This window comes from Tamandua tetradactyla, chromosome 20 (genome assembly GCF_023851605.1).
Source record: "Tamandua tetradactyla isolate mTamTet1 chromosome 20, mTamTet1.pri, whole genome shotgun sequence".
NCBI lineage: Eukaryota > Metazoa > Chordata > Mammalia > Pilosa > Myrmecophagidae > Tamandua > Tamandua tetradactyla.
Genome location: NC_135346.1, coordinates 43,503,822 through 43,519,359, shown reverse-complemented (window position 1 = coordinate 43,519,359; position 15,538 = coordinate 43,503,822).

The window sequence follows — 15,538 nt, the reverse complement described above, 5'->3', positions numbered from 1 at the left end:
ATGGAATTTCTGCCAGTTGGGTCTAAAAAGGAAAGAAAAGGGACAAAGTGAAGGAAAAGTGACTTTAGAGGCAGAACCATGGAAGCTAAATTCTGAAGCCAAGAAACTGTGGGCCAGGAGAGCAGAACCACCCATATACTTGGAGAGGGAGAGTTTGCCCCAAAGTCAGAGAATGGGTCTTCTGCTTCAATGTTCAGGATGAGTTTTTCCACACAGGCTTCAGAGAGGATAGAGCAAATAAACTGGGGATTGAGGAGGAGCCTGGCTGCTACCCCATTGTTCTGGAAGGGTTGAGACTGTGCCCTAGAAATAAGAGCCCAGCAGATGTCACCATGTGCTTCTGATGAGATGCTAAGCAAGCCAGAACCCAGAGTTGTGTCCCAGAGGACCTACATGAAGACCCACAGACACTTAGAGAGGAAATTACTGGCATCAGAAGCTGGAAGAAATGAAACTGGAGCCTGCATATGCCAGCCATGTGTGTGCCTTCCTAGCCGACAGAGGTGTTCCAGACAGCATAGGACCTATTTCTTGAGTGAAGGTAACCTCATGTTGGTACATTAATTTGGATATTTTCATGACCTTAGAATTGTAACTTGAAACATAATAAATTTCCTGTATGAAAGCTGTTCCATTTTTGGTATATTGCATTCCAGCAACTTTAACAAACTAATACAGTCACACACATATTTCATGCGCTCAATAGTTGCATTGGTCTAGTGGCTACCTTTTTGGATCTTGCAGATGATAAAATATTTCTTCCTAATGTTAGGTAGTCTTTTAGCTCCCTATGCTACTCAGCAAATACTATGAAATCCCAGGTTTAAATTGTAAGAATTTATGAGCTGACAGTTTTGAGGCCCATAAAATGTCCAAGTCAAGACATCACCATGGCCAAGCTTTCTCTCTGAAGATAGTGGTGTTCTGGGGCTAGCTGACAGTGTCCTTGCTTTCTATATTTCATGGCAGGCACATGGCAGCATCTCCTGGTCTCTTCCTTCTCTTCTGGGTTCTTTTCAGCTCCTTGCTTCTTGGGACTTTCTCTCATGTCTGAATTCAGTGTGTTTATAAATTTTTCCAGTAATTGGACTAAGACCCATCCTGATTAAGGTGGTCACACCTTAACTAAGTGATTTTCTGAAAAGTCTTATTTACAATGGGTTAAATTTAAGAACATTGTTTTCAGTGGTACATAAAGTTTCAAACTACCACATGTGCTCTTCAAGAGGAACTGACTGTGGAGTTTGTGCATAGATAATTTTAAGAGTGCCACTTTGTTCTTTCTCATATTATATCTTGCAGATCAGGACCATTCAATAAAAATATGGATTTTATCCTGCCTTCTACTATTCTATTTGTCATTATTAATTACTATTATATTTAAGATGTTGTAGGGAAATAAGACAGTCATGCAAATATTGGAGAAAAATGGACAGTTTGGTTTGGAATATTCTGAAAATGAAAAATATATGTTTCTTTTCACCTCCACAATGATATGTATACTTGTGTCTTTTCTGCAGTTTCTATTCTATAATAGTTTTCAAACTGCAGATTATGATCCATTAGTGGGTCATGAACATAAACTTATTAGGCGACAGTAAGTATTTTATAAGAAAACAATTTTGAATTAGGTAAAAAAAAATAAAGCACAATGAATCACATATAGTTAGTGGAAGCATTGCTTCATTAAACTTGTTTTAGGTTTACAACATTGAGTCACGATGTAAAATAATTGCTTACTATGGGTTGTGTCCAAACATGTTTTAAAAGCAATTATAGAAAAATCTAACAGAGTCAGCATCTATACAAGTGTTAATGTGAATTTTTTTTATTTTTCAGCTTTCACAGAATATGCTGTGAGTCTAATTGCCAAGGAAATAGACTTTCAGAGCTATGAGGTTTTTTCTTGATATATTGCCAACTTAGTCATATATAAGGTAATTGTACAGACTAGCAGGGCAAAACTACATATCATAACACCTTGGAAAGCCTTTCCTGTAAACAATAAATTATCAAATCAGTTGGCAAGCTCAAATATGTCTGACTTCTCTCTCACCTTAACTTCTGTGCTATTGCAGCTAAAGCCTGTCTCTAGCATTTCATTTATTATACTTTTTTAAAATCCTCTGTTAATATGTCTCTCTCTCTCTCCCTTTCTTCTCTTATCTCCCTCAAGGGAAGCAGAGAATATGTTTCTTCATCTCCATGTTCTTCTGCCAAGCTAAGTATCAGATATTCAATAGATAATCATATTAAAGCTGATCTGATATTCAGAGATTATGGAAACCATCTCATAATTATAGAAGAGGTCATCCTGAACCTCCTTTCCTTTGAGAGAAAGAAGCAGACGTTGATGCTGTAATGTACTAGAGAGAGATTCAAAATATCTGTTTAACAGCTGGTGCAGCATGAGTTTGACCAAGTGGAATGGAATTCAGTCAGAACAGATGATGGCAAAGAAAATACATGGTTGGATGTGCTGGTTCAAGCCACCTGAGTATATGCCATGGTGCATGAATGGGAGAACTAACCCAGTAACCCAGGAGAAAGAGCAACTAATAAATTATTCAATAACTATAATATGAGAGTCTTAATGAAACTGTTCATTTTCTATTTTGGTAACAAAATGGTATGAGTTTTTTAATCTATTTTATTGATAGTTTTTTTTTTTTTTTTTTTAAAGGAAAGACAGAGAGAAGGAAGGAAGGATAGAAGGAAGGAAGGATAGAAGGAAGGAAGGAAGGAAGAAAGGGAAACATCTTTAAACATTTTCTTGTTTTATTGTATTTTGTTTTTCCGTTTTTTGTTACATGGGCTGGGGCCGGGAATCGAACCGAGGTCCTCCGGCATAGTAGGCAAGCACTTTGCCCGCTGAGCCACCGCGGCCCGCCCAATTTTATTGATAGTTATTTTATATGCAATAAGCTATCTCTTTAAAGCATATAAATTGAGGGCTTCTATAAGGAACCAGATAGTAGATATTTTAGGCTTTGTGTCAACATGGTCTCTGTTGAAACTATTCTTCCCGTTCTGCTACTGGAGTATGAAAGAAGCCATAGACACTAGGTAAATATCCCTTCTCATGCATCCAATCAAACTTTGATCTTTCCTCCCAGGACCTGTTGCTAAAGAAATGCAGACTCACTGCCTGATGCACACAGGAGTCAATACTGTGACACATGGATCTCAAAAAGGTCATTATATGGATGCCTGTAAGGAGACAGGAGTAAACTCAGATCTGTCTCCCTGCTTCAAAAGGGTTTAGGGCTTTTATGGGGTTTAAACAAAGGGAGGTGGAGACAGTGACAATGGAAGATCCTGTTTGATTGGGGTTTAGTTCATTGTAAGCAGGGGCCTCAAAACTGACAACAGCTGGGGTAAGCATTACATTATAGTTTACAACAGGATTGTAAATCATCCAATTAACATAAGAGTAAGCGCTGGTCTAAGAAGTTCTTTGAGGAACAAGGTAATCATTAAGTTACAGTTTATAGTGGTGTTATAAAGAGTTTAATTAACACAAGATAACAAGTAAAGAGACTAAGCTAAACAAAGGGGGCTATAGGAGCTGACCAAACTCCAGGTGAGACAAATAGATTGTTACTGGTTACAGCAGTGTTAGAAAACCTAACAAGTAATGGAGTAGAAGTAAACTGAAATTTCATTGGCAATTAAAATCTTGTAGTCAGTAGTTATTATCTACAGGGAAACCTGATGGGCTTTTTATTTTTTTTATTTTTGCATGGGCAGATACTGGGAATAGAACCCAGGTCTCTGGCATGGCTGGCAAGAATTCTGCCACTGAGCCACTGTCATGCCACCCTTGGTTATATTTTAACAGTTGTTTTTATTCCTTTCTATTTAATACAAATTTTTGAAGGTGTCAGTTTTTGGCAAGAGAGTTGAAAAATAGAAAATCCTTTATTAGATTTATAATCTGCTCTCTTCCTTGTGCTTTTCTCCAATTCTGAACTGGTAAAAATAAAGAATGCATTTTTAATAATCCAAAGCCACAGCAAAAATATTTTCTCCTATTCTCTAGGTGAGCTGAGATGTTAATATTACATCAAATATTGATATACTTAAAGAAGTAACAACACATGACCAAAGCTCTTTTTGCTGACAATAACTGATGAAATGATATATTGGTAACTTTAAGATGTTGAGAGAATTTAATGAGGTGATATGAGATTGTCAAATTTCATTTTTAAGTATAATAATTTTAAAATAAAAGTTTATCAAAGACTGTGTATCATAAATACTCAGGACTGAACCTCAGTTCTTTAGTAACTGGGCAAATGACCTTTAAGAGGTGATTTAATATCACACTATTTTACCTTTCCTCTGTGAAAGGAGGAGAATATCAGCAACAACTTCATATTATCAGAGTAAATCCTAAAAGATGCTATTTAATATATCCTCTGCTCAGTTACCTATCACATCACACTATATTTCCTTCATAGCATTATCTGAAAAGTGCTTTTTTCCTTGTCTGAAGATTTATTGTCTGATTCCCATAAAATATGTATGAGACAAATCTTATTTATTTCATTTGCCACTGCATTTCCTAGCTAGTGTTATAGTTGCTTATTAATTATTTAAACAGGTGAACTAATGTTATTGTTGCAGCTATTATACTTGAAGGGAGAGAACTTGCAGAAATAATAGAGGAGAGGCAATCGTTTTACAATTTATCAATATGGGAATATTGTCCTCTGTCTGTGTCTTTCTCCTAAACAACTGACAAAAAAAAAAAAAGGACCTCTCATGTAACACAGGGCTCTTTTCAGTTTTGACCCATTTCTTCTGCAAAGTCTACAAGAGGATAGTGTCCTAAATGCTGCACTAGTCTCTTCTTTAATATTCTCTCCTGTTTCTCATAATTTAGATTACTATATTCTGTCCTCTCTTTCAAAAATGTGGTAGCGTCATCAGGATAATCTCACATCTACTCTTCTGTTAGCACATAACCTGCAGTTTAGCTCCTAGCAGCAGCAATGTCACTAAGTAATTCTTAAGTGACACTTAAATAACACTGAAATGCCTTGGAATTTAATTCTTCCATTTAACTGCCACAATTGAATTCCAGTTCTCTTTCTCCCTCTCTGAACCCAGCTATAATCCAAGTAATTAATGTAGTCATGACTCAAACAAACAAAATTGGTTTCTATGTTACCTTCATCTTTTTCTTATTTTCCCCCCTAAAGTCCAAAATGAATTTATGAACTTGCATATCAGCTAGAGTTCTTTGGTTGCAAACAACCCAAACTGATTCTGCTCAGTTAGGTAAAAGGAATTTACTGGAAAGTTATGAAGTAACTCCATAAATCAAAAGAAAAATTAACGGAGCCTGGTTTCCATGAAAACGAGAACCAGAGAAACTCTTTTGATTTAGAGAGCCAGGATAATGGAGAGTCTCAACTCTTTTCAGTTTTGTATCTTTTCTCCAATGTCACATGCCAGGGAGAGGATATTTTTTGCCCCTATTTATATAAAAAGTTATCTCCTGAGAGAAGTACAAGCATTTTGACTGACAGTCCCACCATGATGCTATTTAATGAGGAAAGTGTGGTTCTCCAAATAAAATCCAAGTTTTCTTATCTGAACAAAAGGAAGTGGAAGCTGAGGCAAAATAGCAGTTGTGCATCATATTTTTGGATTACGTTATTTAAAATAGACCATTACCATATTTAGGTTACATCATGCTAGATAAATCAAAATATGACATTTCCTATAATTAAAAAGCATATAAGCTAAATGGATTCTAAATAACTTTTTACTTTCATGGTTTCTGGTTTTCTAAAAACCAAACTAAAATTTTTGGAATAAATGCGGCAAAAAAAAAAAAAAGTGAAGATTGCATAAGAAATTTTTTCGACTTGGCTATTTACCTTAGATACTTCTAAGGTATTGGGAAATGTTTAAAACAGCTATTTTCATCATTTTACATTATCCAGAGATTTCACATAATAGGAGGAAAATATGGTTGAGAAAGATTATCTGTGAAAAGGAAAGATAGTTGTCTAGTGGAAATTGTTATGATGGCAATATCATCTATTTTAGGAACATATTTTCCACATTCCAGAAAAAACATAGTATACGTATTTTCCCAAAGGTACTATAAATTGGAGAAGTCTTCATTGCAATATGTCATATGTTTTGCCGTGAGCTGACAAACCGTCATGAGACTTTTAACTGATGTGGAATGCTAAAATTAAGTGTCCCCCATTCTAAGACCACTATAAAATCAATGTTTAGCTATTTCATTGCAGTTTGATTTTTTTCCTAATTCAATTAACTGCAATCTTGTGTGTAGTAGGCTAAGAGATACAAATGTAAAATGCCTTATTTCCCCCAGGAACTTATAACAAAAAATGGCAATATAATACAAGAAATACTCTAATGGGACAGACATTTAAAAAAGTATAATATATTTTTAATGGGTACAGAAAAGAAAGAGGAAAAAATCCTAAGAAGCAGAATGGAGAACAATTTTGAAAAGAGATTGGACTAGGACTTGTCCAGCGTGCAATCAATTAAAAAAAAATCTATGTAATTAACTTCAAAGTAATTATTTAGGCTGAATTTTAAAACACCTCATTGCCCAAAGTCCTTAAATAAATAATCAGATCTTCACTTTATATAGGACATTCTGAGCAAGTCAGGATGAAACAATGGGTTAATTGTACTGCTTTCATTAAAGAATGATAAATGCCAGGTGTAATCTCAGGGTTAAGATTTTAGCAAAAGAGATTGATGACAAGGGAATAAAAGGGGACTTTTTGGGTGAGGTCAAGTGTTCTATATATTGAACATGATGGTAGTTTCATGACTGCATACTTCATCAAAACTATACCTTGAACACTAAAGGGGTGAATTTTGCTACATGTGAATTATACTTTAATAAAAATAAAACTGTACCTTAAAAAAAAGAGATTTTAGCACATTATAATAAAATACAATACCAGATTTCTAGTTGTGCTGGTTTGAATCTTCTGTACCCCAGAAAAGCCATGTCCTGTAATCCTCATTCAATATTGCTAGATGCGATCTTTCTGATTGTTACCATGGAAACGTAACCCACCCATTCAAGGTGGGTTGTTTATTGGAGTTCTTTAAGAGGGAACCATTTTGGAAACAGCTTTAGAACACACGCAGCCAGAAACCTTTGGAGATGAAGAAGGTAAACGCCTCTGGGGGAGCTTCACGAAAAAGGAATCCTGAAGAGAAAGCTAGCAGATGTCACCAGGTTCACTATGTGGCTTTCCAACTGAGAGAGAAACCCTGAATGTAATCAGCCTTCTTGAACCAAATCCAGCCTTCCGGCTGCCTTAAAATGTACATCTCTATAGCCTTGCTTTAATTTAAACATTTTCACAGCCTTAGAACATGTAAACTTGCAACTTAATAAATTCCCCCTTTTAAAAGCCATTCTGATATATTGCATTCTGGCATCCAGCAAACTAGAACAGATTTTGGTACCAGAGAAGTGGGGTGCTGCTGTGGTTTGCAAATTCCAAGCATGTTGGAATGGCTTTAAAAATGGATAAAGGGAAGATTCTGGAAGAGTTGTGAGAAGCTTGATAGAGAATGCCTAGAATGCTTTGAAGAGACTGTTGGTAGAAATCTGAACTCTAACCATACTTCTTATAAGGACTTAGACAGAAATAATATATGTGTTATTGCAACTGGAAGGAAGGTGACCCTTGTTTTAAGGTTACAGAAATTTTATCAAAACTGACTTCTGTCTTTAGATGGAAGGCAGACTTTAAAAGCCATGAAAGCCATGTGTTTAGCAGATGAAATTTCCAAATTAAATGTGGAAAGTGTGACCTGGTTTCTCCCTGCAGCTTATGGTGAAATGTGACAGGAAATAGATAAGCTGAAAACTGAACTCTTGGGTGTAAAAAAACCCAGGAATTGATGGTCTAGAAAATAATGGGCTTCCTGAAAAGGAGACTCCAGAGAACAGTGCCCCCATGAGGATTTAACGAAATGTGGAACCAGTCAGCCAGTTTAGAAGGAATCAGCATTGGAGATAGAGTTGTCCAGGATGAATTTGTGAAAACTCCTTCTGTCTGACAGCCATGATCCTTGCTTACTACATAGAAAGCCAACAAGAGTGCTGTGGGACCTGTATTAATGGAACTGCTGCCAGTCTAAAGTAAAAGACTCAGAAAAGGGGCAAAGTGAAGGTAAAATTTCTTCAGAGGCAGAATCATAGAGGCTGGGGTTTGAAGTCAAGAAGACTTGGGCCAGGAGAGCAGACCACCCAAGAATTTGGAGAGGGTGAGTTTTTCTGAAGGTAGAGGGTAGGCCTTCTACCTCCTTGCAGTGGCAGAGTTGCACTGTTTCAGGCCTTGGAGGGGGTGGAGCATATTCCTTGGGGATTGGGGAGAGCTTGGCTGCCACTTCATGGAGGGGTTGAGCATATACCCTGGAGATGGCAGAGATCCTGGGTATGGCCCCAATGCTTAGAGATAGTAGAGCTGAGAAAAAGGTGGTCTCCCCTATGTCACCCAAGGTTGCATTCAGAGAGAGGCATGCCACTGCATCAGCCCTTGGAAAGGGTGGGACTGCCACTTTCTAAAGCCCTGAAGATAAATGATTCTCAGACTTTGAAATCTAGTGGACTTTGCCCTGCAGGTTTTCAAAACTGCTTAGGTGTGGTGACCCTTGTGTTCCTTCCAATTTCTCCCTATAGTAATGAGGGTATTTATCCTGTGACTGTCCTTCCTTTGTATGTTGGCAACAAATAACTTACTTTGAGTTTTACAGATCCAGAGCCAGAGGAAATTTTTGCCTTAGGACAAACCACACCTATAACCAACTTTGATGAAATTCTGTATTGTTTCTGACTTTGCATTGCATTTATATTGTTACTAAAATGGTTTAAGTCTTTCAGTTATTGTTAGGGAATGAATGTGTTTTGCATTTGGAAAGAACATGTATTTGGGGGGTTCAAAGGATGAAGTGTGCTGTTTTGAATCTTGTGTACCTCAGAAAAGCCATGGCTTTTAATCCTCATTTAATATTTCTGGGTGGGGCCTTTCTGATTGTTTCCATGGAAATGTGACCCACCCAATTGTGGGTGGTAAATTTTGCTTAGATGGTTTCAATTGAGATGCATCTCTACCCACTCAAGGCATGATTGCTTACTGGAGCCCTTTAAGAAGGAACCATTTTGGAAAAAGCTTTAGAGCCCATGCAGCCAGACACTTTTGGAGATGAACAAGGAAAACACCCCTTGGGGAGCTTCATGAAACAGGAAGCCTGAAGAGAAAGCTGGCAGACGTCACCATGTTCACCATGTGCCTTTCCAGTGGAGAGAGAAACCCTGAATATCATAGGACTTCTCAAACCAAGGTATCTTTTCCTGGTTGCCAATTGGGCATTTTTATAGCCCTGCTTTAATTTGGACACTTTCACAGCTTTAGAACATGTAAACTTGCAACTTAATAAATTCCCCCTTTTAAAAGCCATTCTGTTTCTGGTACATCACATTCTGGCAGCTAGCAAATTAGAACACTAGTTAAGTTTGAATTTCAGATGAATTATAAATAATTAGTTGAAAATAACTGTGTCCCATGTAATACTTTTTCACTGCTTATTTGAAATGCAAATGTAGCTGGGCATTCTCTAGTTTATCTAACAATCCTGAAAAAATAATAGAAGAATCTTGGGATGTGATAAGGAAAACAAAAGCTGAGAGAAAATAATAACTGATGTGTGTGTGAGAGGAAGGTTTGGAGAATGAAGTTTTTGTCATCCAAATAATTTTATTTAATATCTAAAGTAGTTAAGGATTTTAAAAAATATATTTATAAATAAAATTTCTACCATACTTCGTATAGATACTCTGTCCTTGGGAAATTTCAGGTAAAATGATTTTCTGTCAACAGACTTGCACAACCATCCCAAACATGGTTTGGCGTTAAGAAAACTACAAATTGACTTATATATCAAATGCTTCTATTACTTCATTGATTGCTAAGTACTGGAAAGATTACAGTGTTTTATGTGTACTAAAATTTACAGTTGGATTAACTCTGGCATGGTTATAACCTTGAGAGTCTTATTTCTACTTCCCACTAGTGCTTGGGATTGATGATCAAAGTCCTGAATATTTTTCTTGTATATTTAGGAAACTGTATGGGCTTATCCTTCTTGTCAGAACAGATCTACATTTGTTCATGATACCTTGATTTAAACAAGTTTTAAGCTGATGTCTTTAACAATAAAGTGAATGCATGGAATAAATATTGACCCTTTTATGGCATTTGAATTGATACAGTGCCCTGTACATCATGATAATAGTACTCCCTCAGATCTCTCCCAAATTAAAGTGCTCTTGGACTGTGTGATTAAAAAGAACTGCTAACAATTACCATTATATTTGTCTCATCTAATCTTTAACAAAGAACTTCTTAGAAGTAAGGGAAGATTCAAAACATGTTTATGTATGCCGAGGTTTCTGCTCAATATCTGATCAAGAAGTTCCATAATTATATATTCTGATTAGATAAAGCAGTTCACATCTATCTGCTTGTTTATTCCTCAATGATAATATGAAAGAATTTAAAGGTCGTTTTTATTTTAGCACTTTGAAAAATGCTGCATAACTGATAATATTCAAATTGACAGAAGGACAAGTTCTTCTGTGCTGTCAAGAACTTTTATGTATTTCTAAATCCCTGAAGTTCCTTCTATAATATTTTTAATCAATGCAACAATTACTACAAATGGCATGCTTCCAAATTTCAAAAAACTTCTTCAGGAAACAAGCCATTATATCATAATCACAAGTCAAAGCTGTAACTATTGCACTTCTTCCATGGCTTTGTTGGAAGAAAGAATTGGAGGAGGGAAAAGGAAATAGAATCATGAAACAATTGATTTCAGAACCATGGCATTTAGAAACTGGATAGCAACTCACAAGTCATCATTCCATTAATTCATTCAAAATATATGAGTTCCCACAATGACCAAGGCACTATTCTAGATCCTGGATATAATACAGAAAACAAAGTAGACAAATATCTCTGTTCTCTAAGTACTGTGGAATTCCAACTATATATAGCATTTTGGAAAAGGTGAAACAATAGCAACAACAAAACAATTAATATTCGACCAGGAATCATGGAGGGGAAGGAGGAGCTGGAGGGCTTGAATAGTTGAAGCATAGGAGATTTTTAGGATGTTGAAACTATATGTATAAGCCTGTAATTGTTTATATGTGACATGATGCATTTCTTAAAATGCATAATAAGACTTTGCAACATAAAGAGTAAAACTTACCATATGCAAACTTAAAAAAATTCCTTAAGGATGTCAAGGATCTCAGGATAGAATGTAGAACATGACAAAACAATCTATCACCAAAGTATGAAATAATCTCATTGAAAAGTGCGGGTGAAATGGTGCTGATCTGCCTTTTGAAAATGAGTATCAGACTAAAGGCAAAAGAAATTGTATATAAGTCCAGTACTCTAAACAATAAGGTTGTTTTCCACGGGAGTATGGCAAAAACTAGAAAAAAATGTGCAACAAAATAAAGTGGTATTTGGTGTAGCACAAGGCATAAAATAAACATTTATGAGTCCACAGTAAGAAATACTGATTGAATAAATATATGGGGGAGAATAAACAAATCTGCTCAGCGTAATAACTCCAAATAGTTATTTAGATACTCCATCCTCAAAGAGGTAGAGCGTAATTCTTTATTTCAATGTGGGTTGTGCATAGTGACTTCCTACAAAAAAATATGGCATGGAAAGGGGGAGAAAGAGTAACTTTACAATAGATAAAACTAACACTACCTAAAACAGACTAATGATCAAGGTGAGCATCAACTGTGGTGTCATGTTGATAGTATGTACCTTTGTTCTGATGTAATGAGAATGGCACTTCAGTTGTCTTCCTCCCTTAAAATCTACAATTCTGGTATACTCATTAGAAAAACATCAAACAAATCCCAATTGAGAAGCATTCTTTAAAAATGTCTGTGTAATGCTCCTCAAAACTGTCAAGGTCATCAGAAACCAGGAAAGTTTGAGAAATATCAGAGCCAAGAGGAGCATGAGAAGACATGGAGACCAAATGTAATATGTATCTTGGATGGGATCCAGGAACAGAAAAAGGACATTAGATTAAAAACTAAGGAAATAGGATTAAAATATGGACTTGGTTAATGTATCAATATTGGTTCCATGATTATAAAAAATGTCCCTTATTAGTGTAAAGTTTTAACAATAGGGAAAACTGTGTGTGGGGTATATGTGACACTCTCTGATCTACTGTCATTTTTTTTTTTTGTAAATCTGAAACTGTTCTAAAAATGTTTATTTAAAAAACTGTCTTTGTGTAGGTTATATTTTTGCAGAAAGAGATACAAGCATAAAATAAAAGTTAAGTAATGGTGGGAAGGATGAGGGTGCATACTGACGAGAAAAGAGTGACAGGGAATGGAAATCGCTGGCTGGAGTGGAGGAGAGGAGCTTCCCTCACTACATACCCATGGACCTCTATGGAACATAGCCAGGGGATAAATAATGACCTGGAAATCCCAGACTTCTAGTGGCAACTGATGTAAACAAGGAAAAAATAATACATATTAAGATTAGTTTTGGGAGATATTAGAGCAGATAATATTAGTGATATTCTAGAAAAACAGCTAGAGATCAGAGTCTTAGCAGGATCAAGCAGAATCATCCGAGCATTCCTTCACTTCTACCAAGGGAAATGTGGTGACCAGGGAAGAAGTGATCTTCTCTGGAGCATGTAAATCCTTGGGCCTCAGGCTTTGTGTGTAGATAGAGATGAGGAGGTCAGTGTTACAACCTCCCTATATAGTGAGGGTCTCCAAGACTCAAGGATGTAAAATAATCTTCTCATATTCCCATATCTAAGTAATTACAAAATTTGAAGGCACCCAGGTGTCTTGATTCTTAAAGCAAAATGCATTCATCTACACCATATCACTTCCTATTCCAGTGATGGCATAATGTATACCTGAGGCGACTGCAGGCTGAGAATACTCGGATGAAAGGAAATCACTCTAATGAGTATGTGTGCTTTCTACACAAGTAATCAATAAAACCGTACTTTGATTTCTATGTTTTAATCGGGTTGCAAAGTTCTGAATATTAAAAAATGAGAGCAGTTTTTTCCCTACTGTGGCACACACACCTGAGGCCCCAATTTGTTGATTTCAAATTATAGACTGACAGCCAATTTAATTTTTACTTTCTAGAACACTCAGAATCCATGTAGATTGGCTTGTTGGTATTTCAGATCATCTTCTCCATATGTTTTATGCTCTGCTATTTTTACATAATAATCACTTTGGTAGAAATAAATTCAAGGTTAATAAAAGTTAGTTGATCCAACTGTCAAGTGAACGTAATTTAATTATAACATAGTTCAGGTTTTAATGAACATGTATTCAGAACTGATTCTGTGGTTGAAATTAATATTTGTATTCACACATGGCACTTCTTTGATTGCTAGCTCAATACTTTATCCCTAGTATACACTGAATTATCTAGTGGATGAAAGAATCAATTTTCTATAACATGTCCTTGCTCTGAAGATTATGTGTTACATAAATCTATATGTGTTGTTAGTTCCAGTGTTCCTATGACAATATGGTTTCCCAAGGGAGAAGAGGAGTTGAATGTGTATATATAACCGGTCCAATATATGTCTAAAACAAAGTATATTTTGAAATTATTGAAAGAGAATATAATAAGATAACTTTGCTATGAATGAAGTCAAATTAGGAATACTCTTAGTTTTATCAGTCTGAACATATTTTCCTTTGCATGCATATTAGATATAACAGATGTAGAGAAATAGTCATAGAAGAGTTTAAGACAAAGGAAATCATGTCAGGAAAGTTGTTGCCTTGTGAGTTATGCAATCATGTGTTTTTTTTTTTATGCCAGATTTACTTCTCTTGTGTGTCTTTCCTCTAAAAATAGAATGCAGAAAATCAATTTTTCTGTCAAATTTGTAATCTAGTTCATTTTCTGTGACTTAAGTTTGTAAATATCAACAGTGACGAGATGTCTAATAAAATATTTTAGAAATTTATTTTTCCTGTTATTCAGTTATACCTTACACATATATTCCTGCAATTCAGGAAGCAGAAAAATAAATCTTGTATGCATTATACAAAGTCATGAGGCATAATTAATATCATAAATGAAAATATCATCATTTATAAGGCTCTATTTTGAAGAAAAGTTTTAAATATATTTAAATTATACACAATACCTACAATTAAACACAATACCCCACCTACATACACAATTGACTGTTAACTAAAAAGAGCATTTTGGATGGAAGAGATTTGGCTTGACAAATCCATAGTAACAAAGCACAAGATTTTAGATGGTGAAAAGCTCAGTAAAACTTGAAAGTATGAAACGATTCCTAAGATCCTTAATTAAACTTCAGGATAAATAAAAAGAGCAAGGGGGGGCATTATCCCACTGTGCTTCAAACTGGACAAAATTGTCTCTGGGACAATGGACTAATTCTCTGTAATTGCCCGGTAAGAAGGATGTTGCTCAACAAAATTGCTGATGAAATTATCCTAATAGGGAATAAAACCTTTTGAAGGAGAAGGATATTACAGGGCAAAGAACTTCTTTTTGAATCATTGCTGTCTATAAGATAAATTTGATTTCTATGTATTGCTAAGACAAATTGTGAGCTAAATAAGAAATTTGGCTCAATTTAAGAACTTTATGTTGCTTTATTATTCTTAGGCTAGTATGGTTTGCTCTACAAATCAATGAGATCCATCATTTTAAGCAGACTTGCTAAAAGTATTTTAGAATAATTTTACACTGAGCAACCCAGGAGCCGCTTGAGTCCCCAGGGCCTTCAAAGCCCTCCTCTCAGTGGGCTCAGTTGTTGCCAAAGTCGGTGGATTCTTTTGCCCAATGCACTCAAATGACCAATTCCTGAGACATTGTGTTTTAAAGAGGAAAGAAGTTTATGGCTAGGTGTGAAGCAAGGGCTCAGATAGCCCAGTAGCACAAAAATCTGTCTCCCTGAACTGCAGTAATTCTGATAGTTTGATAGTATTAAAACATTAGCAGGTTTATATAGCAAGCACAGTGGCCCCAGCTGATGCAATTAGAGGTGATCTAATTATTGAGCATGTGCAGATTGATTGCATGCTTAGCCACAGAAAATATGGAAGAGAGTAGCAGCCCTAATATGATGATGGGAGTGATTTTTAGTATTATAATGAGGTATAGGTGACTTACAGATTAAAGTCTAAGTTACTGCTCATGTCAGGTAGGTTCATTTTAGTTAGATCCAGTTTTGGTTATCAAGATAACTTTGGACTTGGGGTGGGTTAGTTCTGGGATGACCCAAGACCCTTCATTAATAAACTAAGGGCTGTCTTTAGTGATCACAAGACTTTAAAGTTGAAAAACTAGATAAATGGGTAAAAGTGAAGGTTAGTCACAAGGTTCTTACAAATCACAAGGGCACATAAACACTATGTAATCATTATCAG